Genomic DNA, 25064 nt, shown 5'->3' with positions numbered 1-25064 from the left:
ATTACTAGCTGAAATAACCCAATTTCTGTTTTCTGAAATCTGTTCTGAGTCTCTCTCCCTTCGAGGGGGAGGGGAAGGAAGGAGTGCAAGGTGTGGAGGAGCCCTAAGGAGCTGGTGGAGGACCGTGAGTCTCTGGTACTGGGTGTGGTGTGTTCCCATCGGAAGAGGTGTGACCCTGTGCCTCTGAATCACATGCAGTGTTGTGAACCAATGTGACCTCAAAAAGTAAACACAAGGGTAGCATGAGGTTGTGTGAGCAATGTGACGGCTGCCAGTGAGCACAGGGCAAGTGAACAAAGGATGAAAAGAACCAACTCAGAGCACTTCTAATGCAGCCTCTGGCCCAGTAGAAAGAGAGGTGGGACGGGACACACCACTCCTTAGGACTTCACTTCATTTGTGCAAATGGAATTTGTGTCCTGCCAGAATCACTGGTGGTGTAAAACCTATCACCAAAGAAAGCAATGCTAGCCCCATATTAGACTATCATCTCCCCGAGTCCCAACTGCCTATGCACTACCTCACAGGAGGGAAACTACCATACCACACAGACTGCAGTCCAGCACCCCATTACCACGTTTACCGAGAGACAGGATGTAATTTAATTTTCTGAATGCCCTCTGTTTCTCCCTTGTCTTATGCAACAACTCTTGGGCTTATACATTTGTGGAAAACAAAAGATGTTCATAGTCTTCAATCATCCTGGCTTATGCTATTGAGCGTTTTTCTGGGTTGGTGGTGTTCTTTGTAGGTGCACAGCTTAAGTGACAGCTCCCTTGTCCCCATGCTGTGGGCCTAGAAAAACAAAGGGTAGGATTTCGAGACCCAAATGGTTAGTGTCCATCATTAACAGATCCCTAAATCCAATCCACCACCAGCATCCTCCCACTCTGGAGCTGCTGAGGACCTAGGGCTTGAAGAAAATTTATCTAGAATTACAGCCTCCAGAACTGTGAGAAAGTTAATTTCTGTTGTTTCTGTCATCCAGTCTGTAATGCTTTGTTAAAGCAGCCTTAATAAACTAATGAAGGAACATTTTCTTGAACTTGTTTGTTGGGAAATATATTACCTGACATAGCATTTCAAATTCCTTGCTGAATTTCAAGTGAGAGAAGCTAATTAGTTTTTTGCCTCAAAGTCACATCTTGTATTGGTAAAGTAGTTTATTTACCTGCTTTAATGAAAATGAACATTGGTGGTCCCTGATATCAAATATTTAATCAAATCAAATTTTATCCAATACTGGAAAGTCACTGGCTTCAGGTTGTTTGAGGAATCAATAGTGTATGTGAGTAGGAACATCTCTAAATTCTAGTTTAATTCATTATGTCACCATAAAAATGGTTAAGGGAGATCAATGTCCAACTTGTTTTTGCAAGGCAGGTACTATGATAATAAAGTCAAATGTAAGTTGAAAACATTTTAAAGATTACTGCAATTCTCACTGTTGCGATCTGGCTTTTTTTTTTTTTAAATAAGAAAACTAGCTTGAGCCAAAAGAAGTAGGCTCATATTTCTAATCATTAATCTCCAGGATAAATACATAAAAAGGAAGCAGTTCTCCAACATGAAGTTAAAGCCGTGGGGGAGTTGGACAAGGGAAGGAAGGTATCTGTTTCTAGTAAAGCCAGAGAAAGAGAGAGAGACAGAGACACACACAGGGTAGGCTGGGGACACGGAGCACGGGAAGCCGGCACTCGAGTGAGAACACTGCATCTGCTGAGTGAGAGTGATGCTGGAGACCAGACCGACCCCCTTGACACCCCTGCTGGACCCAGCAGTTTCTGGTGACAACTGGAAGCAGTCACACCATGTTTCGAGAGGTGCTACTAACACCACTCCCAGCACCACCAGGGCCTCTCAGTACTCAACATCCCATGACAATGAATAAATCCTCTTGTCTTGGGACCAAGACAACCTAAAGTAAAGGTTGTGCTAATTAATTCCTTCTTTCCCCACTGAGTCTGCATTTTAATGAATGAACATTAGATGTTCATAGATGTGGCCGGGGCCTGGGGATGGGCAGACAACTGTGCTTCAATCCGTGTAGCTAATTCTGGGCTAAGTGGAACTGGATCCATTATAAATGCCAGGGCTTTACACAATGGCATTGCAAATGCCATCGACATCTGATTCAACATTTTCTTCTATTCCATAATTACTTAATTATTATCAATTAAAAGCGTGGCATGAGCATATGGTAGCTTCCAATCTGCTCATTTCATCCTCTCAATTTGTTACTGCCATTAATTTAGCTGATGGTGACAACATTTAACCAAATCAAACTCATGAATACAGCCTGCCAGGCCCAGGCCTTTCTCTCTGCATCTTATGTTCATTCATCACCACCTGACTTCGATAATGTGATCAAATCTGAGTAGAATAAAACATTTTGGGGACTTACATTTTGATGAAAATGATTTGAAGATACTGAAATTCATCATTCTTAATTCCCTAAAAATCTTATTATTTTTATTTTGAAAATGCTAAATATTCCAAATATTTTCTATTGTTCCTCAGATGGTTCTATGCAAATAAAATGCACAAGTTCCTCTGTGTGATACGTGTATTTTTGTCCTCAAAATGACGTAAATATTCTTTACGGAGCAGCACACACTCAGGGAAACCCATCAGCTTCACATATAAGCGAATGATTGCTAATTTTTTATCTGACCACATTTCTACTTCCTCTTTTGTGGGGAAAAAGTTATGAGACTACGTGAGGAAGACGGGGTATGTTTTCAGATTATTTCCAATATGAATAGAAAACAATGTAAATTATTTGCTATGTCCCTTACATTAGACCCCACTGCTCTAGTTTATATATCGAGTGGAGCTTCTAACTTGCATGCGTTGATGACAATATACTAAGTACTGATTACTTGGAAGTATTTGGTTCAGTGTTTATCTCAAGCTAGTGGTGGCTTGGAAATAGGATATTTAGAAATGGAAATCTTCCATGTTACAACACACCCTATTTCGCTTCCTTTCCTTAGAGAACCGTACCAGAAACCGGGAATGGGGGTGGGAGTAGGGGTGGGGGGTGGGGTGTGTGTGTGTGTGTGTGTGTGTTTGCTAATGGTATTGTTTCCAGGCTTTTGCAGCTGATGGAGCAGGAACTGCTGCGCACATACAAATCTGTATCTCTGCGAAACCATGCAGAGCCATATTGAGCTCATAGCATTACCATAACTTCCAGCCATGGCCACAGAAATCACTCCGGCCTCCTTGCCTTCTCTGTGTGTACTCAACCTTTCTACCTAGTGAGCAATCTGCTCCCAACAGTCTGATACTCTTTCATTTGCTCAACTCGGGTATTCAGATACAGTGTGACACCATAAATGATACCATAGGAAACACCTTTATCAATTAGAGTATCATTCTTTGAATAGTTTCCTTTGCCTTTAATCTTACTGAATCGACTCATTTCTAAAATTACTTAGGCCACAAACTTCCTTTACTAAAATCAACTCATACACTGAAACTATGACTATCCACTATCAGGTGGTATACTTAATAATTCTGCATGTTTAACTACCGTTTTAAGCTTGTTTTCAGCGAGACAACAGAGCTTTTGCCCAACTTCTCTGAGTTACATAATCCACGCATGTGCAAAAGCAACTGACTTAACCCAAATTTCAAGCTGGTTGAAACCAAGAGACCTCCAACACAGAACCAAAAAAACAAAATACAACAAAACAAAAAACCAAACAAACAGAAGAACAGATACAAGTGACAGTCCAGACCATATTTAAAAGTGAAGGGTCTGTCCCAAGAATACAGAAGTCCTTGCCATAGACAGACTGACAAGTAACTCTATGGGCTTCTGCATAGCTCTAACTTTCTATTCCCTTCCTTTTTCCATTTCTATAAAATTAGAACTAGCCCTCATGTGGGAGAGATTCATTGAGTTTTGCTTCCCGTCTCCTTGCTGATCAACCACACAATAAAGACAACTTCTTCTACCCTCAAAAGCCAGTGTAATAATGATTAGTTTTCTGTGCATCTCAGGCAGCAAGCCTCATTTAGTAACATTAATGATTCTCTTTGTCAACACAGTGTGCTTTCGGTCTTGAACTCTCCTGACCTCTGAAATGATTTTTTTTTTTTTAATTTGCGTTCCTTAAAGATCATTCTTTCACCTGTAAATTTTATGAGTTTTGACAAAACTGTAGCATCATATACCCACAATTACATAATAGTAAATTGTTTCACCACCCTAAAAAAAGGACAAAAACAAAAATATGCTTCACCCGTTCAATTTTCTTCCCCTTTTGCCAACTCTAGATCTTTTTATCATTTTTCTTTTTTGTGATTTGATTGCACATTTCTTTTTACCACTGAATAACATTCTCTTGCATGGATGTAACAGGTTGTTTATACATCCACTCATTGAAGGACATCCCTATAGCTTCCAATATTTGGCCATTATGAATAAAGCTGCTATAACTTATGTGTAGGTTTTTGCGTTGAACATAAGTTTTCACTTACTTGGGGCTATGGTCCTCAATTCAATAGTTGGGCTCCGATTACCAATCAGGAGGCAGGGCTTTTGGGAGGTGATTATGTCATGAGGCAGAGTCTCTGCATGAATGGGATTAGTGCCCTTAAAAAAGAGATCCCACAGCATTCCCTTCCATCACGTGAGGACAGCGTGAGAAGCTGGCAGTCTGCAGCCCAGAAGATGACTTTACCAGAACCTACTCAAACTGGCAACTCATCTCCTAGACTCCAGAGCTATGAAAAAAGTATTTGTTGGTTTGCAAATTCCTGATTTGCTACAGCAGCCCAACGGGATTATGATATTGAGTAAACACCTAGAGTGTGAATGCTGGATTGCATGCCAAGCCTACATTTACTTTTATAAGAAACACTCCGTTGATCTTCCAAAATGGCTGAACTACCGTAATACCGGAAGTAAGAAACAAGTTGCTCCTTTGCTCTGCCTCTCCACCAGCAATAGGCATTGCCAGTTCTATGTATGTCGGCTGTTCACTTAGTAGGCATGCAATGGTGTCTCAATGCTTTCATCAGAAATTCCCTAATGACACATGATCTTGAGTATCTTTTTCATATGCTTATTGCTAGCTCTTCTTTGGTGAGGTGACTGTTCATATTTTCTGTCCATACAAGAAGCTTTTCCTACCACCCCAGCAGAAAGTCATGTTCCATCTTCGCTGCCACAAGTACCTGGATTCTACCACCTACAAGTTTAACTTTCAAAAAGTGCCCTCATTCTGGACGGTTTTCTAAAGAATCACAAAGTAGGAGAAAAAATATAATCTATTTTGAAGGACTCAATAATCTCACAGTTGAAAACCAACTCAAAATTTAAGGACAGGCAATTCTGTTGAAGCTGGTCAATTAGAAAGTGTAGAGAGAAATACAATTGCAGAAGTAATGGAAAATTTTAAGGAGAAAAATTACAAAACAGAAATACTTTTTGGAATTCAAAAGCATGATTGATTTTCAAGTTCAAATATACAACTGAGAAATTCTAAAAGTCTAAGTTAAAAAATAACATCATGAAGGGGCCTCCCTGGAGGCTCAGGGGCTAAAGACAGCTATCAAGCTACTGCCAGCCACTGTAGCATGAGTTCGATTCCCCAGCTGGCCAGGGAGGTGACCCACATGGCACAGCAGACCTCTCCTGTCTTACCCGCTGTTCCCCTCAGCAGTGTATTTCAGTAGATCTGTGTGGTTTGCCCCCTCCTCTGTATGTGGTGAATCCTCCCCCCACCCGGCCTGCACCCCAGCTCTTGTATGCATAAATAAATAAAGCTGATAAGGAAAAAGGCAGTAAGAAAATGACAAGGTATCACAAATTCTGGGACTGCTGAGAAAAATAACTTTAGGATATAATGTCTGCTACTTTAAGTATGCATAATTCCTTTCTGAGTGACCTGTTTCCCTGTGAGTTTCTTTGCAGTGGCTTGCTTTAAAAAAAAAAAAAAATCTTAAAGTGAGGAGGAGGAGGGGTATATGAATTCGGATGGTAACTGGGTGGACTATTTTACATGTCCAACGATGTAAGTATAAACCGCAATATGTAAAGTCATCGGCCAGAATATTACTCTTACAAATTTTTGACTTCACAGCACCACCAAAGTACACCTTGTTCTTGAAGGGATACGCTTTAAGCCATTTGTCATTTATAAAAATACGAATCTGAAGTGTTAACTGACAGAATCAATAAACACTTAATTCCTTGGCCGTTTGCACCATTACAACGGTACGTTCAATGAATTTATGTTGTTCTTTACTTGTGGGACTTTCTGAAATGATTTAAATTTTTAGAGGCCAAGAATAAACTCAAGTCAACCACAAAGGCAACCACAAAGAGCTCACAAGTCAAACACACCTACAAGAAAACATGTCCTGATCTGTGCTGATACTGTGTTCTTTTTGGTGATGGGGGAGGTGCTGGCCCCCCAACCTGATGACAAGGGAAAGTGATGACAGATGAAGGGGCTGTGAAGCCACTTCCTTCTCCACCAGGAGATGGTCTGTGCCAGCCAAGAACTGACAGCACCTCCCCTCTGGAGCGGGCCCCTTGGGTGAGCAAGTGACTATGCTCTTTCCACCCAGAAGCAGCAGTCACAGGTACCACTTTGACTTTTCCAAAGTTTGGGCCACAGATATTCAAGTGCATACATCAGTTTTAGCAGAGACAAACTGACTTATAAACAAGCCAGGAACATGCATCAATAAGAATGAAAGATAAAAGTAGAAGTATAACACTTCTGGACTTCAAACTACACTGTGCTGCAACAGTAATCAAACCAGTATTACAGCAAACACAGAACACAGAGCAATGAAAGAGAATAAAAAGCCCAGAGGTAAACCCATATAAATATGGACAGTTCATCTTTGACAAAAGAGCTGCAACTACACCATGGGAAAAAGAGCCTTTTTAACAAATATTTTTGAGAAACATGGATACATGCAAGAAAAAAAAAAAGACAAGAAACTAGACCCATACTTAACTCCATGCACAAAAATGAAGTTCCCACCGACAGATGATTAGATAAAAAAATTGTGGAATGTACACTCAAAGGAATACTACTAAGCTATTAAAAAGGATGAAATAGTGCTTTGGGAACAGAAAGTATGAACCTTGATGTGCTTATGCTAAGCGAAATATGGCAGAGCATGAAAGACAGTTATCACATGGTTTCACTTATCTGTGAAATACAACTAATCAAAAAACATATTCTGGCAAAGGACAGCAAAAGTTAATCTTAGAACCAATGAAAAATATACTGGCTACCAGAGGGAACAGGAGGGGCTGGAGGAGAAAGGGAGTATGGGAGGGGGCACAGGCACAGGCAGTCTGGTGGAGAATGAGTAAAGCATGTGCACAAACGTCACCCCAAAGTTAGAGACAGATAAACATGGACAAATTTAATTAAAAAGCAACAAGCACAAACACAAAAAAGAATAAAAGAGCCCTCGGTATTCCAGTTTTGTTTCCTCTTTTTCCTGAACTTTCCCTTTCCTCTCTCTTCCCATATGCACTCTCTGGGTTTATCTTTTAACTTACAGTTTTAGAACATAATGGTAACATCCACAAAATACTATCATTCATGGTAAAACAAATATTACATATTGGCAGCTTTTTTTTTTTTTACCCTCCCCACAAATAATGGGAAATGGCATTATGTGAATTAATAGAGACAGGATGCTGACATAGTCCTTAAATGCAGAGTTACTAACGTCACAGGAGTTAGCAGGAAGCAGACTGGAAAGCTGAACAGAGTGCACTTGCTCCTCCTGCAGCTCTCACTCCTGGTTCAGTCTCCATCATGGTCCTCCTCATCACCAGCAGAGGCTGTAGCTCAGAGCTGAGGAAATCAGTTTTTCTTTCTAACAAGCAGAGCACTGAATGATTTAAAAATCCAGTCAAGTAGTCCAGCGTCTTTGCCTCTACTTAGCTGAAAAGCAGCTAGAGAACCACCTGACGGTGCCTCAAAAACACCAAGTCACCCAGCATATTCTGGGGGGGACAGAAGTAAAGAACTTGATTCTATTCAAGCCTCCAAATGCTGTTTTCTATTTTTCGATGAGTTGTAACATGAATATGATCCTGATTCTTTATATAATTGAGAGGTTCAACATAATGTGAAAATAAAAATATAAATTTTATGCCATTCATATAATAAAATAAACATATTTTATAATACCTTTTTTAAAGATTTATTTATTATTTATCCATACATACAAGAACCGGGGTACAGGCCAGATTCGCAGGAGGGTGAGAGGATTCACCAGAGACAGAGGGGGGAACAGAACAGGCAGACTGACGAAATACACTGCTGAGGGGAGCAGTGGGAGCGACAGAAGAGGTCTGCCGCGCCATATGGGACCCTCGCCGGTCGGAATTGAACCTGCACTGCAGAGGCTGACAGCTTCAGAGTGCTGCACTCAACCGCCTGCGCCACCAGGGGAGGCCCTGTTTTATAATATCTTCTATGGATCATTTTTCATATGCAATCCGAATAAATTGTAAATTAGGGCCTATATTTTTTTTCATTTTCGAGCTGTTGGCACTTGTTGCTGCCTCATGCCTCATAAGAACAAAGTTTGTCCAAATTAAAATGCACAAACATAATACTTAAAGATTGTAGGGACTCGGAGTGGTTGCTTAATTTAGCAATTCCATTAGAAAAACACAAATTCAGTGAATATTTTGACTATAAACAATTATACCAATAGCTCTGCTGAACAAAAGCACAGGAGACCTTGAGGAGTACATCCGTTTCTCATTGCTTCTGTGCAACTATTCTCATAGTCACCAAACACCTGCCTGTCAGGACACTCATCCACACAGTAATAAAAAGAATTTGCTAGAGATGTTGTGCTAACAATTAGTCATAATCAACACAAGTTTACATAAAAGAAATTTCTATCAGGGCCTCCCTGGTGGCACAAGGGGTTAAGATGCAACCTATGAAGCTATCTGTAGCCACTGCAGCAAGAGTTCGATCCCCTGCCAGAGAGCTACCCACATAGTGCAGCAGACCTCTCCTGACTGATCTGCTGCTCCCCTCAGCAGTGGATTTCAGTCAATCTGCCTGTTCTGTTCCCCACTCTGCCTCTGGTGAATCCTTTCATCCACACTCCCGTACCCCAGTTCTTGTATGCATAAATAAATCTATTTTTTTTAAAGAAATTTCTATCAAGTTTGTCAAGGAGGAGGACTGAACACAGTTTTCTGAACAATGTGGTCCCTTGAGACAAGTGTCTGCGGGCTGAGGTTGGGGTGGCTGTCTGCAGTCTGCTTCTGCTTTGCCTTGGTTGGAAGTTCTTTTGTGTTTTTCTGCAGCTACTTCCAAGCCCATCTACTGGGTTAAATACCCCAGCACAGCTCATCACCAAGTCTGGCTATTTACTGATAAGATAACTGTACCTGGATGATTGGCAAAAAATACCTGTTTTCTGTCTGCAAGGAATGAGCCCGTTTCTTTGATTTGTAGTCAAATACTGCTCTCTGGTGGCAATGCCTCTCTGCAGCATCGCAAGTAGTCGTGACCACCTGCTCTCTTCTCTGTCCCAGCCCACCCACCCCTCAGACTCACACAATTTATTTTCATTTTTCTTAGGAAAAAAATTTATTTAGATTCTGTCAAAGTCGTGCATTTTTATTCTGGTTGCCCGTATATTTAATTGTATCAGGAACACATTACATTTAGATGATGTCATTAAACAACCTCGTGGCACGTACATGAGTGACCTTGTGGATAATCCAGTCCTACTTAAAATCAGTATTTTCACTGTTACCAGAGAACTGACCAGGGAAGATGCCCTAAATGTCTGAGAATTACTATGTATCGTAGAGATAGAGATGGGAACAAGAGAGGGAACAAGAAGCAAGGGAGGATACAAAACTTTACAGAAATGTAACCCATTCAAAAAAAAAATCAAAGAAATCTGGCATTATCACATTTAACAAATGTGCAAATAAGTAAAGAGGTCCACTAAAGTGAAACACACTGTAAAAAGCACACATAAAAATAAGTGAGGGTGGGTTTCATGGGGAGTTGGGGTGATGATGTGTTTTTTCCTCAAATTCTTTCTCAGAATTTTCAAGGCATAAAAATACATGGAACTGCTGATGGGAATATGCAGTCTCACTAGATACTGAGTAAGACATGTAGCCTGGGCATGCACAGGAATCAGATTAGGGACCCCAAGGTCACAAAGCATTAGCACCGCATTATTCATTAGGTCACTTCTCCTGGGGCAATATCTGGCCTATCAAATAATCTAATTATTTGGCTTTTCCTGGTTTTTCTTAAGTAGGAGACTGAAAACAGCTCCACTGGTAAGAATATCAGATCCGTCTAATGGTTATATGTCTTCCTGTGAATTAATAAATACAGAATGATTAAAGTACGTCTCTCTTACATTTGACCAGACTCAGTCAGCATCCCTGAGGCCAGTCTGTCCTCTAAGATGGAGAGTTCAAGCTCAGGCCTGGACATGCCACCAAGTCAGCAGGTGGGCAGCTAGCGACTCTCTTCTGGTGGCTGGAGGAACACAAAGCCCCCGCATCCCTCCTTCCAGAAGATGTACTGTGATTACTGAGAGCTGGGCATCTGCCTCCTGTATTTATTGCTACTCTATACAGCATATTGCAAAATTAAATAAGTGCATTCAGCTCTGATGAAAGGAAAATCTGCTCAGACATTTAAGAAACTGGATAGAACCAGTGTTGTTTCCACATACCAACTGAAACAAGACCAAAGAAGTAACCAGAAAACTTGTAAGAAGTGCTTCTCCTCCTCCACTTTCTCCCTATATAACTAAAAGAGAGGGAGAGCAGCTTTTTTGTAGAGAATTAACTCCTCCTCTTTTAGGAAGAGGACTTGGGGGTGGGGTAGGGGTGCACCAAGGTGAGTAGGTAAGATTTTTTTCAGTGTGAATTTTAATGTTCCAGAGTACTTCATAAAACTAGGCAAAGTGGCATCTAGTAGATCCCTCAGTCTATAAATTTACCAATTCTGTAATCAAGGAAAATCTAAGTTCAGAAATCTGAGAATGTCAAAAATGAAAGTATTCAGTCTGAGAGAGTGCAAGTTGCAGACATGAAAACAGTAGCTCCCGCAATAATAAGACTTTCTGATTCAAAGGGACACACGCACACCATGTTCACCACAGCACTTTTCACAACAGCCAAAGCATGGGAGCACCCAACACCAACAGGGGTGGGTTTAGGTGTAGCACACAGACAGCATCTACCGCCCAGCTATAAAGGAAGATGCACTCTTGCTATTAGACTTCTTATAGTCTTATTGCCAATGTGTTCTTAGTTTCCTCCTGTGTTTCTCTATGTAACATGACCTAGTTTAGATTTTTTGGTTTATCTTCTAAGCATTTCTCAAGTTGATGCCTTGGCACCTGGCTCACACCACAGCCCCTGTTCAGCTCCTTCGAATGCCTATTGTCACAATGATCTCATCACAGCAGTTCATACAAATGAAGGTTTTATTGAATTTATTGTCCATGATAACTACTAACCACATTATGTTTAAAGCACAAATTACTATCACATTCACAATTTAAAAACCTTCTGTGTTATAAATGCCCCTGGGGGCCGAGAAGTTGTGAAACACAGGTCATATTTTTAAGTCTCATCAGACTGACCCTTCACCCCGGTTGTCGGAGCACAGGCCTCCTCTACACCTCCTCACTTTCTTAAAAGGTTCTGCTCAGACACTATCCTCTCCAAAAAGGAAGTCCCGGCACCTGCACTGCCCAGGGAGTAAGCCCTGCTACTCTGACCACACATCCCTACACTGCTCAGTGGCTACCTCCCCCAGCACACCAGCATCTGGTTCCATGGGGAGATGCCTTGTAAGAACCACTAAATGTTTGCTGACCTGATTTCTTGTAAACAGGAATGTTTAGGAGACAGACTGGGCAGCAATGAAGCAGAAAACTGAAGAACGGACACTAAGAATAAAACAAATATATGAACCATTAGAAAAACCACAATTAACAGAATAAAAATAGCGGCCATATAGTCTTCATAGAAGTGGGAACTGGAAAATGCATGCGTTTCACAAGAGCACAGAACACACTGCATGCGTAGGTAAGCACTGCGGCATTTGCTACCAGCACCAGGTATTCACTCTGCTGGGCCCCGCGCCAGCCTAACTTCCTACCTTACTTGGAGCTCCTCATCAGGGGGTTCGGCTCTCCAGAGGGCGAGTGGCGCAGGCTGTCATGGGGGGCTGGACTTCTGTCCTGGAGGGGTCTAAGCCGGCCACAGGCTTCACGGGCTTCAGTCCTGATGGGGCAAAATGATTTCAACTGGGTTAAGACGCATGAAAATGCACACACATCGCACTTTGTATGTTTGCAGCTACACGGGGGCGCAGTTACCGAGCACTGGCCTGGCCAGCAACTACCCCCCCTCCCCGTCCCCTACCACCTGGTCCGGTTGGCCGGGCCCTGCCTGCCGGGGCCAGAGCAAATAAAGCAGCGTCTTCACACTGAAAAGGGAAGATTTCAATTCAAGCTCACTCATTAGGTTAAAACCCTTATTTATAGGAGAAATTTGATATCTTAATTTTAATTTTATGTTTTTCTCATTAACTCTGACTGGTTTAGTAAGGTTAAAGCAAGCAAAGGTCATTTCACTTTAAAAATTTCGACAGCTGAAAATTCTAGCATGAATGGTATTCTCCCTACGCACAGCGAGGAATTCTGCGGTCCATCAATACGCTACTACGTCTGGATCATCCTCTTTCAAAGTTCACCACGTGGCCACAGATCTACGGCAGACTCAGCACCGCGTGTCTGCGTGTGGTCTTCCCCCAACAGGCACAAGCTCCGCTCAGGAGTCACAAGCACACACAGGAAACACTGACTCGGTCGGCGGTGGCGTGACGCTCTGCTCCAGCCAAGCGGGGAGGTGCCCCCCCACCCCGCAGGGGTGCCCCGAGCGCCCCCACGGGGAAGGCGCGCCCAGACACCCCACGGCGCGCTCTTCGGGCGTCTCTGCAAACCCAGAGGGGTTGCAGTCCCCGCCTCTCCCACGGGCGGGCCGCGCTCTGCGTCTGCGCCGGGAGGGGGCCTGGGCGCCCGAGGGCCGGCTGAAAGGCGCGAGAGCGGCCGCCCGGCCCACGGAGGGGGCGCGACGGGCCCGCCTCAGAGGCGCGCGCGAGGACGAGGCCCGAGGCCCGGGCAGCGCGAGGCCTCAGGCCGCAGGTGGCGCTCGGCGCAGGCCCAAGGGGGGGGTGGGAGGGCCGGCCCCGCCTTCGCGCCTCAGCGCTCGCCCGCCTCAGCTCCCCTGGCTTCCCGCTGCCCGCACCGCAGAGCCGGACCGGCGCGGCCGCGGTGACCTTCCGGTCACCAGGAGACGAGCTGAGGCCCCCCATCACCTACCAGGTCACCCCAGAGGCAGGAACTGCCCCCCACGAGGGAGGCCGCGGCCTTGAGAGCGCCTCGAACAGCACGAGGCGATGGCGCTGCCCGCGTCTGCGGTTGCGCGAGCCCACGTGACCCACCCACGTGACCCACCCACGTAATGGACGCAGCCGACACGTGCTGACGGCGCGACGCGCCGGGGAAGCCACGCCGGGTGGGGCGTCCACGGTGCCTAAGGTGACAGGAACCTGCTTCCAGCCGGGGCGGGGCGGGGCGGGGCGGGGCGGGGCGGGCGCCCGAGGGCAGGGGCGCGGCCGGGCTGCCGTCACTGGAACGTGCTTGGTAACCACGTTGGAAGGGCCGGAGGTGGCTGCACAGGGCCTCGGGGGGATGACGAAATATGCAAGCCGAGAGTGCCAGCATCCCTTCCGTTCTCCGTTCACACACTGAGGTTTACTCAGGACGCTGCTTAACTGCTGAGGGGGCAGTACGCTCACCCTGTGGTGGCCAGAGAAGGAACTGGAATGTGTATTTTGTCCAAACGAGTGATTTCCGCAGTCAGCTCTTCTTGGTCGACAAATATTTCCCGCTCCTAGATATACTCATTCACTCTTGAAAGAATTAAAACCTAACGTTTCCACTCAAGATGAAATTTGGGGATCTGTGAGTGATTTTAATTAAATATTTCAGAGCGTGATGTGTTGCATGTTGAACCAGAGACCTGCGTCAAAATGCTAAGTCGCCTTCGCCCTGAAGAACTGATGCAGGATGAACAATTCTCCTTCAAGGAAAACTTAAAAGTGGTAAGGAGGAAGAGTCTATATCACCAAAATGAACTATCCAAGATTATGAGAATATTTTGAAAACATTGCTGAAAACAAAAGCTAAATGAATTTGGGGGCAGTAGAGGTGAAATGAATATAAGTAATGTTTAAGACATTTATAAAGCTATAAACCTGAAGAGACTTATCACTTGAAATACTGATACACAACAAAGAAGGGAAAGAATGAGAAATATTAAATGTCAAATGCACATGAGGACTTATCCCCTTCTCGATAGAACAGACAGCATTGGGGAGTCTATGTCTTAGGTGACTATGGAATATACAGAAACATTAGCACACAGGTAAGAATATCCTATGTTATTGCAATACCTAATTTTTCCTTGAGGAAATATGATATCAGCCAATTGAACTGTGACAGGATGCACATTATAGTCCCTAGAAATACCAGTTAAAAAAAGAAAGGTATAAATATTTTTGGTCCTCCCTGGTGGCACAGAGGTTAAAAGTCCCGCCAGCCACTACCTCCTGAGCTGGACCACGTAGCCCGGCAGACCTCTCCTGTCTCCCGCTCCTCACCTAAGCAGTGGATTTCAGTTCAGCTCCCCACTCTGTCTCTGGGAATCCTCACCCCCTGCACCTTTAGCCTAGACAGACCCCAGTTCTTGTATGCATAAATAAAAATTAATTAAAAAAGAAGTATAAATATTTTTAAACTAAAATGCAATATCAAAAATCCCACTATTTTAATTAGCTAACAGAGAAAAGAAGAAATAAATGAAAAAACAGAAGGAACAAACAAAACATATCAAAATTTATTTCTTGGCATCAACCTTATCAGTTTCCTAAATACTGAACACAAAAGGCAAAGATGGCCACACAGGATAGAAGACCTAAACACCTATCAAAAACAGACCCACTTTCACTATGAGAACAAATGAGATGAAAAAGGGAAAGAGGTGAGGAGTCATGAAAACACCCCATGTGTGAAAGTGGAATTCAAAAGAGCTCTCTGGACATAAAGAGGAAATCTTCACAAGGACAAGAAATCCAATTCAAAAGGAAGACATTAATAATGCAGACAGACAGACAGAAAGAGAAACAGACATTCAAAAACACTTTGTCTATAATTAAAACACAACCAGCAAAGACAAAGGCATCATCATCAAATTAGCCTCATTCTCACTCATGAAGCAATATCACAATCGCTGGAGACACACGTGTTTTCAGGTACAGATGGAAATTCTACATGCTGGGCCTTGAAATAGATCTCAAGCATATTTTGAATTTTTAAACAATGATCTAACACCTTTAATCGCGTACCTTGTTGTACCCTGACGTTATCTCCAATTAAAAAAAAATTAAAAAAAATCAATCTTACTTCAAAAAACAATACCACTTTTTTTTTTTATTCAGATTAATATTACCATATGACCTTGCATGTGATTTAGGGGTATAGGTTCTCACCTCTTCGTATGTATGTTACCACATAACACCCACCACCAAATCACTCATAATCCTGTGCTAGAGGAAACAGAATTAATAGAAAACTTTAAATATTTTGGTAATTAACTTTCTAATTCGTTAATCCAACACAGGGAATCTAGAGAAAACTGAAGTTCTCATCATATTTAATGTGAAAGATTTTCCCCTTAGGTTGGAAATGAGTCCAACCTAAATGGAAGGACGTCTAAATATTTCACTTGTCTGGTCACCATTTGTTTGTGGTCTAGAAAGTGCAATGACTGAAGAAACAGAATGAAAAGACTGAATGAAAAGTTTAAGCCCATTTTGATTAAATTCTAAAACAGGCAAAACCGACTGATGGTGGTAGAAATGAAATTAGTGGTTATTTGGGTGGCGCAATGAAGAACCCTCTGGAACTCTAGGCTAATTCATAGGCTGTGTTCATTTTATGAAAATTCATTGAGTTGTATATCTTATTTTTCAGAGGGTTCACTTTCAAAACCCTCCCAGGGCCTCCCCTGGTGGCGCAGGCGGTTGAGCGCCGCACTGTGAAGCTATCCGCAGCCTCTGCAGCCACAGTTCAATCCTGGCCGGCCAGCGAGGGTCCCACATGGTGCAGCAGACCTCTCCTGTTGTGCCCGCTGCTCCCCTTAGCAGTGCATTTCATCAGTCTACCTGTTCTGTTCCCTGCTCTGTCTCTGGTGAATCCTCTCACCCTCCCGCGAATCTGGCCTATATCCCAGTTCTTGTATAAGTAAATAAATAAATTAAAAAAACAGAACCAACCCTTCCAAACTCCAGTCCTTCCAAAGTTGTGTGCTTTTCTCCCCTTATCACAAAGTTGTTGCAGTTGGCTCTGGAAGTGTGCAGTTATGAGCACATGAGACAGGCAGGAAATAAAAAAGGTACTTATAGGGGTTAGGATGGTGCATTCATCTGAAGCTTTAGCGGACATTTCTTCTACAAGAGACATCTCTGTAGCCAGAAACTAAAGAGCAGCAGCATGGCCTGCAGGTCCTAGAGGCGCGGGCCTGCTGCTGCGTGTCCAGAAGCAAATAACGAGCCGCACAGCTGAGCCACTTCAGGTTAAAGTTAAACAGTTTGGGAAACAGGGCCATGTTTCATGTTTTAATTCAAAGGCTGGGTGCGACTCTCTCAATTCGTGCAAAGAATCTGCAGGGATAGAGGTGACCATCAGGAAGGTCTTCCCCTTTATCAAAAGCGGTAGCCCTAAAGAGGCGCCTTCAGATACCAGCACCCCGCAATGAGCCAGTCCTCTGCTGCTTCTGCAATTGGACCTGCTGTAACGGACAGCGACATCCAGGTGTGACTGGTTCTGGCCAGCGAGTAGAGCCCTGGAGAGGAGCCATCACAGAACACCCCGACAGTGATTGCTGACTGCTGAGTAGGGGCTGACAAGGAATGTCTTTGGCTCAAAATGAGCCTGAAATATAAATTTCCATGAAAAAAATTGGCTTCCAAAGCCAACCAGTGAAATGAGCGAGGCTTGCAGGGGTGAGAAGACACTAACGAAAGTGCCCATGTGTTCCTGGTGCACTGCAGGTGTCTGGCCATGTTGCCCTGGATCTTCCCCACTTGTTCTCAAGGTCTACTGCACTCCATGGCCTCAAGTCTGGGAGCTTGAAGCCTGTTAAACAACAACCACAGCAACTACAGGAACAACTACACTGTAAGAACAACTGCAAGAACAGCAGCTACAAGAACAGCAAGTGTAAGAACCACCACAGCCACAGCACTTGGGTCAGGCTGCTGTTGAGAACTTGAGAGGGAGACAGGCCATGAGGCGGGACAGTCGGCCCAGTGCCCCCATGGAGACCTGCTCCTGCCCCCCAGCCTCTGGGCCATCTCCCGGGCCAGGGTTCTTGCACTACTTCTTGAATCCTACTTCCCCATTCATTGGTGATTAGACCCTTGGCTGAGGCACCTCTTTGAGTTGTTGTGAATAAGGGGCTCCAAGCGGACATACTTTTCTCTCTATTGTACTAGATCTCTTTCATTTTTCATTTCTTTCTTTCATTTGAATAACTTTAATCACAGTTATTACTGTAATGTTCAGATTCCTTACTTGTAAATTTAGGGGTGATTAAAATCCTACTTCCCAAAATTATTATGAGGATCTAAAGAGAGAATGTATGTGGGGCCTCCCCTGGTGGCGCAGCAGTTGAGCGCTGGGCTGCGAAACTGCCCGCAGGCTCTGCAGCGCCACTTTGATCCCCGGCCACTGGCAAGGGTCCCACATGGCACGACAGACCTCTCCTGCCCTGCCCGCTGCTCCCCTCAGCAGTGTATTTCATCACTCTGCCTGTTCTGTTCCCCACTCTGGCTCTGGTGAATTCTCTCACCCTCCCGTGCTTCTGACTGTACCCAGTGCTTGTATAAATAAATAAATAAATCTTTAAAAAAAAAGGTATGTGGAAAATGTTTTCCTAGTAGAAAAAATAGAATAATTTAATTCGTAGTGAATCTAACTCAGCCTTACTGATGACTTATAACTTTGCATGTCTATACATGCATGTGTACACACAAGCATATGCACACATGCTCACACATGAACATATTTGCACACACATGAATGCCTATGTGTGTATGTATCTACATTTATATTGAGAGAGAAAAAAGGAAGGGAAGGGGGAAGAGAGACAGCATTCCTTGGAGAGAATCCTAAAAGTGAGACTGAAATCATTGGTAGTTAATTTTGGAAATTAGTCATGACTTCTAAAAATTTGATAATCAGATAAGAAAGGCAAATAAATACAAGGGAATTATATCTTTATTTTAATATGGAAAACACTGATAATTTATTTAAAACAAAAATTAATTAGCTATTGGTAAATTAATGAAAATATAATTCTGTAATTTGAATTTTTCAGATATTATAAAATATTATAAATTCAACATTTATCATTAAACTATGGGCATCACGCTATCATGACGCTAGATTTAAAGGGGGCCCCGTTTTTATCTATTGAAGCCCCATCCAATTATTTGCCCTGATCAGTTTGCTGCCATGTGTAGGAGATGTGCGCCCTCTGGTGGTTCTCTGATAAAACTGCTGACCAGGCCAAGCCACCTAGGGCTGGTTCATTTCTCCATGTTCTAATGAGTTTTCTTTGCCGTTAGAGGGATTTAACTAAATTATGTGCATGTTGTCTGTCTTATCCGTTGCCACAGCAGCATGATAGATAGCCACATCGTCTACACAATTTCTATTTCTCGTTCTTATTCTTGTTAATCTTTCTTGGGGCACAAGACACAAAGTTGTCCCTTTAATATTTTTATTCCTTAAATTAGGGAAACATGTTTCAAGTATCAAGTTTTGAGTCAGAAGACAATGTTTTTTAACGAATTAAAAAAAAAGGAAAGGACGCAAAGAAGGAAGTCTGCTGGACTTAGCAACTCAATAGCTACAGGAGGCTGTGCCTGCAGAGAACCAGGAGCTGCCCCCAAGTCCATCAGTCTCTGGCAAGAGGGTTATGTTGCTGAGAGGACTCTGAGGCTGGCTAGAGCAGCTTTTGATATTCATACATTTTTGCGCTATAAGGGCCTCTCTCAGGAAGACCTTATCTGCACATCTCTTTTCCAAGGATAAGGCAGAACTTAAACCTATATTCTTTTGTTTTCCCATTAGATGTTCTAGCTGAGCTTCTCCTTCCCCCAACTAGTGAAGCTATTTAAGCAGGGGTCTTAGCCAGGCTGGGTCCCGCCCCTGTCCACAGGAGGTGCACACGTCATTACCGGACTTCTGGGTGGCCTTTTCTCGCACCACACTGTCTGAGGTTTGTTTGATTATTTGCCAGCCTCAAGGAACCCAGAGGGAGCGATTTCCTTTACGTCCCAACTATCAGAGTATGCGTGCTCCCCATTTCTTTCTCTGTCACACACACACACCCCTATCTAAATACAGAATTTTTCTGACCAGTTACTCTATTTTACTCTCCATGTTCTTTTTCCATGGTAGCCCCAAAAGCACTTTTCTCAGATGGTGCTTCAAAAAGAAAAAAACACAAAAAAAAGCAGTATCAAGTGAGAGAAAATACCATTGTATATACACTATATATAATAATCTTGTGCAGGCGCCCCCGTTCAGGAACCACAGTCCATTCACATGACCAGGACAAACTGGCAGAGCATGGCCAAGCAGGACTGCAGAGGCACCACGCCGCAAGCTGTCTCAGCAACGCGCACGCCACGCGGGGGGCCTTCTCTGTTTTTATGTTTAATAGCAGGTTAAGCCAGAAAGTAAGTGGTGTTTCCTTCTTTTGCTCTTAGAACCTAGAATCTAGATCCCCCAATCTGTGGTCTCTGTGTCCAGGCAAGCACGATTATCTTACATCGCAGAACAGGAAATATTATCCGGGTGAGGTGGGGTGTGTTGTTGCACAACAGGGTGTCTGCTGACAACACCAAAGGCATCAAGTGCTTGTTCATGCCCACTTTTCTGTCTGTCCATAAGCAAAACACCAGAGTTGCTCTCACCCGTATTGGGGGGGGGGGGTAGCGTGAAGAGAAGAGTGTGTGCAGCATAAGTTGGGCAATCTTGGCTCAAAGTGCAGTTTAAATTGAAAAAGAAGAAACTACAATTTACATATTTCACCAACATTTTTAGAACTCTGGGTAGAGCAGATATTGGTAAAATATGAAGCATGGACTGATTTGCTCAGATTAGAGACCTGACACGGTGATGCAGCAGATATAGAATACTTTCCAGAAACAAAAGGAAGCTGCAGAGCTGGAACTGCCCAGTGTTAGTTGCAGGATAAACCCAGATTGCAAATGGGCTTTGTGTCCTTCCCTCTATTTACCAGAAAACCAGCGCGAAAGCCATGCCTGAATCCACCGCCTTTTGGCCCTTTAATATTTCAATCAAGCACTTCAGACCAGAAGCCCCAACTGCTTAGGATTTGACAAAACTGGCCTTGACAAGCAGAAATGAGAGCAGCAATAGGTGGCACTAGAAGATCACATCTCGGAGGCATTTCCCGGCTTCCCTTTCCTGACACCAGCCCCCCACACAGCACCTACCCGAGGCTGGGAGAGGCTTAATCTTGGGGAGGGAGGGCTCCCTGGCCTGCTGCCCTGGAAAGGGTCCTGGGGTGCATGGGGTTGGGGTGGGGGGCGGCCACAGACAGGGCGCAAGGCCCTGCTCAGGCACAGCTTCCTGTCCCGACTTTCATCAAGGGCTCTGCTGTTTCACTCGCTGCCACTGATAATTGAGGTCTTGCTGTTCAGCGAAAGCTCCAGGAATGTATTTGTCATTAAGATAATTACTACCTTTTCCCACAGGCACATAACCCACCATCACTTAAGAAATACACTTTTTTCCTATTTTCTTCTCAACCATGCCGACACAAAGACTTTAAAGCAGTTTTTTTTTTCTTTCCTTAAACCTGTTTTTCTACAGCAACTGATTTATCCTTTCATTTTGGAAACGCTCCAGGGCCGAGCTTTGAGGGCGCAGGACTCCCCTGCCGGTGGCGCCCTGACTTGACCTCCCCTCCCCTCAGAATTCCTGATGCTCTCCCAGTGGACCAGGACAGCAGGCTTCAAATCCAACACAAGAAGCTTCTGGCATTTTCTCAAGGCTATAAAATGTCAGCTGCAGGTCCAGGAGTGGGGTCTGGAGAAAACCAGAGGTGATCAGTTCTCCTTCCAGCTACTAGAAGGGTCTTTAAAGAAAAGGTCAGCCCGGGCCTCCCCTGGTGGTGCCGCGTTTGAGCGCTGGGCTGCGAGGCTGCCCACTGCCTCTGTAGCACCAGTTCATTCCCCGGCCGCCGGCGAGGGTCCCACACAAAAAAAAAAAAAAAAAAAAAAAAAAAAAAGGTCAGCCTGCTGTAAAGACATGTCCAAAGAAGTATTGTCTTTCCAACACTGCAGTCTTAGTGGTAAGAAATTTTCGAAAAAATCACCTGTGTCTCAAGAAATAATTTTCATTGCCTCTGGAACCAAAGGGTATTTTAAAACAATGCTGAAATACCCAAGAAATGGTGCAGAGCATCTCAGCGTTCCCCGCGTCCCCGCCCGACTGACCTATTATTTTTTTCATTTTATCAGTGCCCCAGGGCAGAACTGAGCTATGTGTAGATGGGGAATTTCAGTCATGTGTGTCACGTGTGTTGGTGAAGAATTCCTGGTTTGGGAACCATCAGCTCATTGTCACGGAAGTCACAGAGGTGAAGCGAGAGCATCTTTCTTTCTCCTTTACTTCTACCTCTCTTCCTCCCTCCGCCTCCCTCCCCCACCCTCCCTTTCCTTTCTCTCCTATTTCATTTTCCTCTCTCCTTCCCCCGCTTTCTTATATCTATATATATTCTTAAGTATTTTTGAATTGTTATTCTGTTCTTGGGATTTTCCCACCCATTGTTTTGTCCGACATCCTTAATTATATCTATCCATTGATTCTTAACACAATCAGAACATAGAACATTTCTGTGCTCTTTTTTGCAGGTGACACCTAGCCCCTACGCTCAACCTTGACAGAGCTTCTTTCTGTCCGCAGGAGGAAAGCTTTCTCAAGTTCTCAAGTGACATCGTCTACTTAGAAGGTGATGCTTTGGCCCTGCCTGTGGTGGCGTCTGTAGCAGTAGTGTGCTCTTTCAATTTTTTTAATCACTGAGTAATTTTCCATTGCATGTAATGCACTACAGTTTACTTCATGATTTTGGTTTTTCTGAATATTTTCCATATGGTATTCAAATTTCTCCGCTTCATCTGGGGAAGACTTTTCCTTCCCCATTTTTATTGCCTTGGCACCACTGCTGAAAATCAGTTGCGCATATAAGTGAAGATCTGTTTCTAGTCTCTGTCACGTCATCTAAGTACCCTCTTTTGCCAATTCACAAGTTTCTGATTATTGAAAGTTTGTAATGAGCTTCTGAAGTCAGGCGGTGCTGTATTCTTTTGTTTTTCTTTTTTAGTATTTTTATAGGTATTCTAGGCAATTTCATTTCCTTTTAGATCAGCTCATCAATTTCAACACATAAGCCCACTGGAGATTTGATTGGGATTTCTTTGTATCTTTGGATTGATTTTTTGAAAACGGACAACTTTCAAACGCCTTCCAATCCATGACCATTTTATATCTATTTATCTAGGACTTAACTTTTAATTTCCCTTAAATCTCTACTTTCCCATGCAGAAATTTGTACTTGTTTTGTTAAAGCATCTCTAAATACTCCAAGTTTTTGTCAATATTATAACCATTATTATTAATGATTTTCAATTAGTTATTGGCACTATGAAAAGTGCTTACACATTTTGAAAATCATGTCTTCTTGATTAAATGTGCCTTTTATCTTCATAAAAGTTCTTCCATCTCTTTAAGAGTCCATCAGATTCTGTCATGTGAGATACAGTTTATTTGATATTAACAGTCACCTCAGTTTTCTTAGGGTTAGTGTTTGCATTGTATATCACTTGGCATACTTTTTACTTTTATAACTAAACACAGGCCAGCAAATAATAAGTAGCTGTGATTTCCTTTTATATAAAATGGAGTAATGTTTTCCTATGATTTGGAAGGTTCCATTTTGATAGGATTACTCCTATACCTTTCATTTCATTAGCTTTTTTCATTTTTTCTTTATTTTCTTTCTTCCATTTGTCTCTTGCCTATCTTTATTGCATTATTACATTTAATATTAACAGTCAATGCTATATTTTTAAATTATCAAATAAAAGAGGGCACTTTTAAATTTATCCACAGATTTCCAATTTTGGTGCTCTTTATTTCTTCAGTAACTTCCTTTATTATTTTTGGTCTTCATCTACTATCATTTTTCTTCAGCATGAAGAGATTCTTTTATTTCTTGAAGTGCAAATTTTCTGGCATGTATTCTCTCAGCTTGTTTATCTGAAAGTGCTTATATTTTGTCATCCTATGTGAAGGATATTGTCACTGAACATATGTGTCATTCTTCTTCTTTTTTAAATACTGTTTCCTCTAGCTTTGACTTTCAGTAATTTAACTATGATTGCTTCATTTTGTTTGTGTTTACCTTTCAAGTTGACATCTAGTTAGCATGCCTAATCTGGTATTTTTCAAAATATTTGGAAAATTTCAGACATTTAAAAATATTTATTTTAATCCACATACCTCTGAGACACACACACACACACACACACACACGATAGGACACCTCACTAAGAGAAGTGTGGCTTTACCACTAAGTAGCTACGTAGCCGCATCAAGTTACCGGATGATATTTACCCCTGTCTTCTCATCTGCAAGATGGTAAAATAACTACTTAAACTTACTTAAAATTGAAATCCTACTAAACATATTTACAATTACTATGACCAAAGGATACTGAAAGTTCTTTGCAAGTATGAGCTCATTCAGCCCTCATAACAGCCCTACAACACAGGTAAGTCTCATTCCCACTGCACAATGGTCAGAAGTCATCCAAGCATGCCGGGGGAAGACCTATGACTTGGACGCAGTCATCAGGACTAAAGAGGCCCACTCTGCCACTACCCCATGCTCCCATGTTATGAATTAAGCAAGCTGGACACTCAGCAGAACGCCAGTCACGCGGTCAGCATGAAGTACACCTCAGCTAGCATTATTAAAATATGTGCATTTCTAATTTACTGTTGGAGCCACAGAAAATAGTGAAGGCTACAGAAAATCGGGAAAGGCTGGAGTGTACAGGATTTGGATGATGTTAGTGGGAGAAAGCACGTAATCTAGATGATGTTTCCTACATGCCTGTGGGGGGTGGACTGCAGGAGGGCCAGGGAGAAGCCTGGCAGATGTGCGTCTGTCAAGGCCCTGGGTTGGGGCAGGTCTGCCAGCAGCTCACTGATGGTCAGGGCAGACACTCAGCTGAAAGTGAGCAAAGGGGAAGCAGACCCTAGCAGGAACTGAGGCATCTGCAGACACGCAGGGCTCATCCCTGGGATCCTTCAAAGTGAAAAGTGATTCTTCCAAGTACTATCTCAGGGCAATAACTGACACAGGCACCAGTCATTGGGCCACTTCTGTTTATCTATGACATCATTTTCCTTTCACAAAATATTTTATCAAACTGAAACTCATTTGGGTTAAATAGAAACACACAAATTTAAAACAAAGCATTGTGGAAAAGAAAGGAGAACCATGTGAGGACTTACTCAGGTGGCATCTGGGCTCAGGACTGCCCCTCCCTCTCGCCTGCTCTCCTCTGTCTGACCTAGAGAGGCGGGTGTGGCACTGTGGGGGCTTGACAGCAACGTGGGGGCCCTCTGCCAGGACCCGTCTACATACTGGTCTCCCCTTGGTGGGACCCCTCCCCACGTCAGCTGCTGGGTCAGACCAGCTCTTTCCTGACCTTGCACGTGCCCGCCAGCTCCAGACCTCACACTCTGCAGAAGGCAGGCTTAGTTCCTCGTATTTAAGGACAATAAAGCTCAAAATCTCCCAGCATCAGTGTCTGTGTGGTG

General features: G+C 43.3%; 1 long non-coding RNA gene across 2 annotated transcripts; it reads right to left on the bottom strand.

Annotated features, from left to right (window-relative positions):
• Positions 1-351: 351 nt before the first annotated feature.
• LOC119243668 (uncharacterized) lies at positions 352-13476 on the bottom strand. Of its 2 annotated transcripts, none has more exons than XR_005124797.2 (3): positions 13393-13476; positions 12168-12292; positions 352-795 (listed from the first exon to the last, which is right to left on the bottom strand). It is a non-coding gene; the product is annotated as an uncharacterized LOC119243668 (long non-coding RNA). The 2 variants fall into 2 exon arrangements; XR_005124798.2 differs by lacking the exon at positions 352-795 and adding an exon at positions 11566-11955.
• Positions 13477-25064: the final 11588 nt, after the last annotated feature.

This window comes from Talpa occidentalis, unplaced genomic scaffold, assembly GCF_014898055.3.
Source record: "Talpa occidentalis isolate TD23 unplaced genomic scaffold, MPIMG_talOcc4v2.1 talOcc4.13, whole genome shotgun sequence".
In the NCBI taxonomy this organism is placed as follows: Eukaryota; Metazoa; Chordata; class Mammalia; order Eulipotyphla; family Talpidae; genus Talpa; species Talpa occidentalis.
This window is presented reverse-complemented; position numbering and strand designations above follow the sequence as displayed.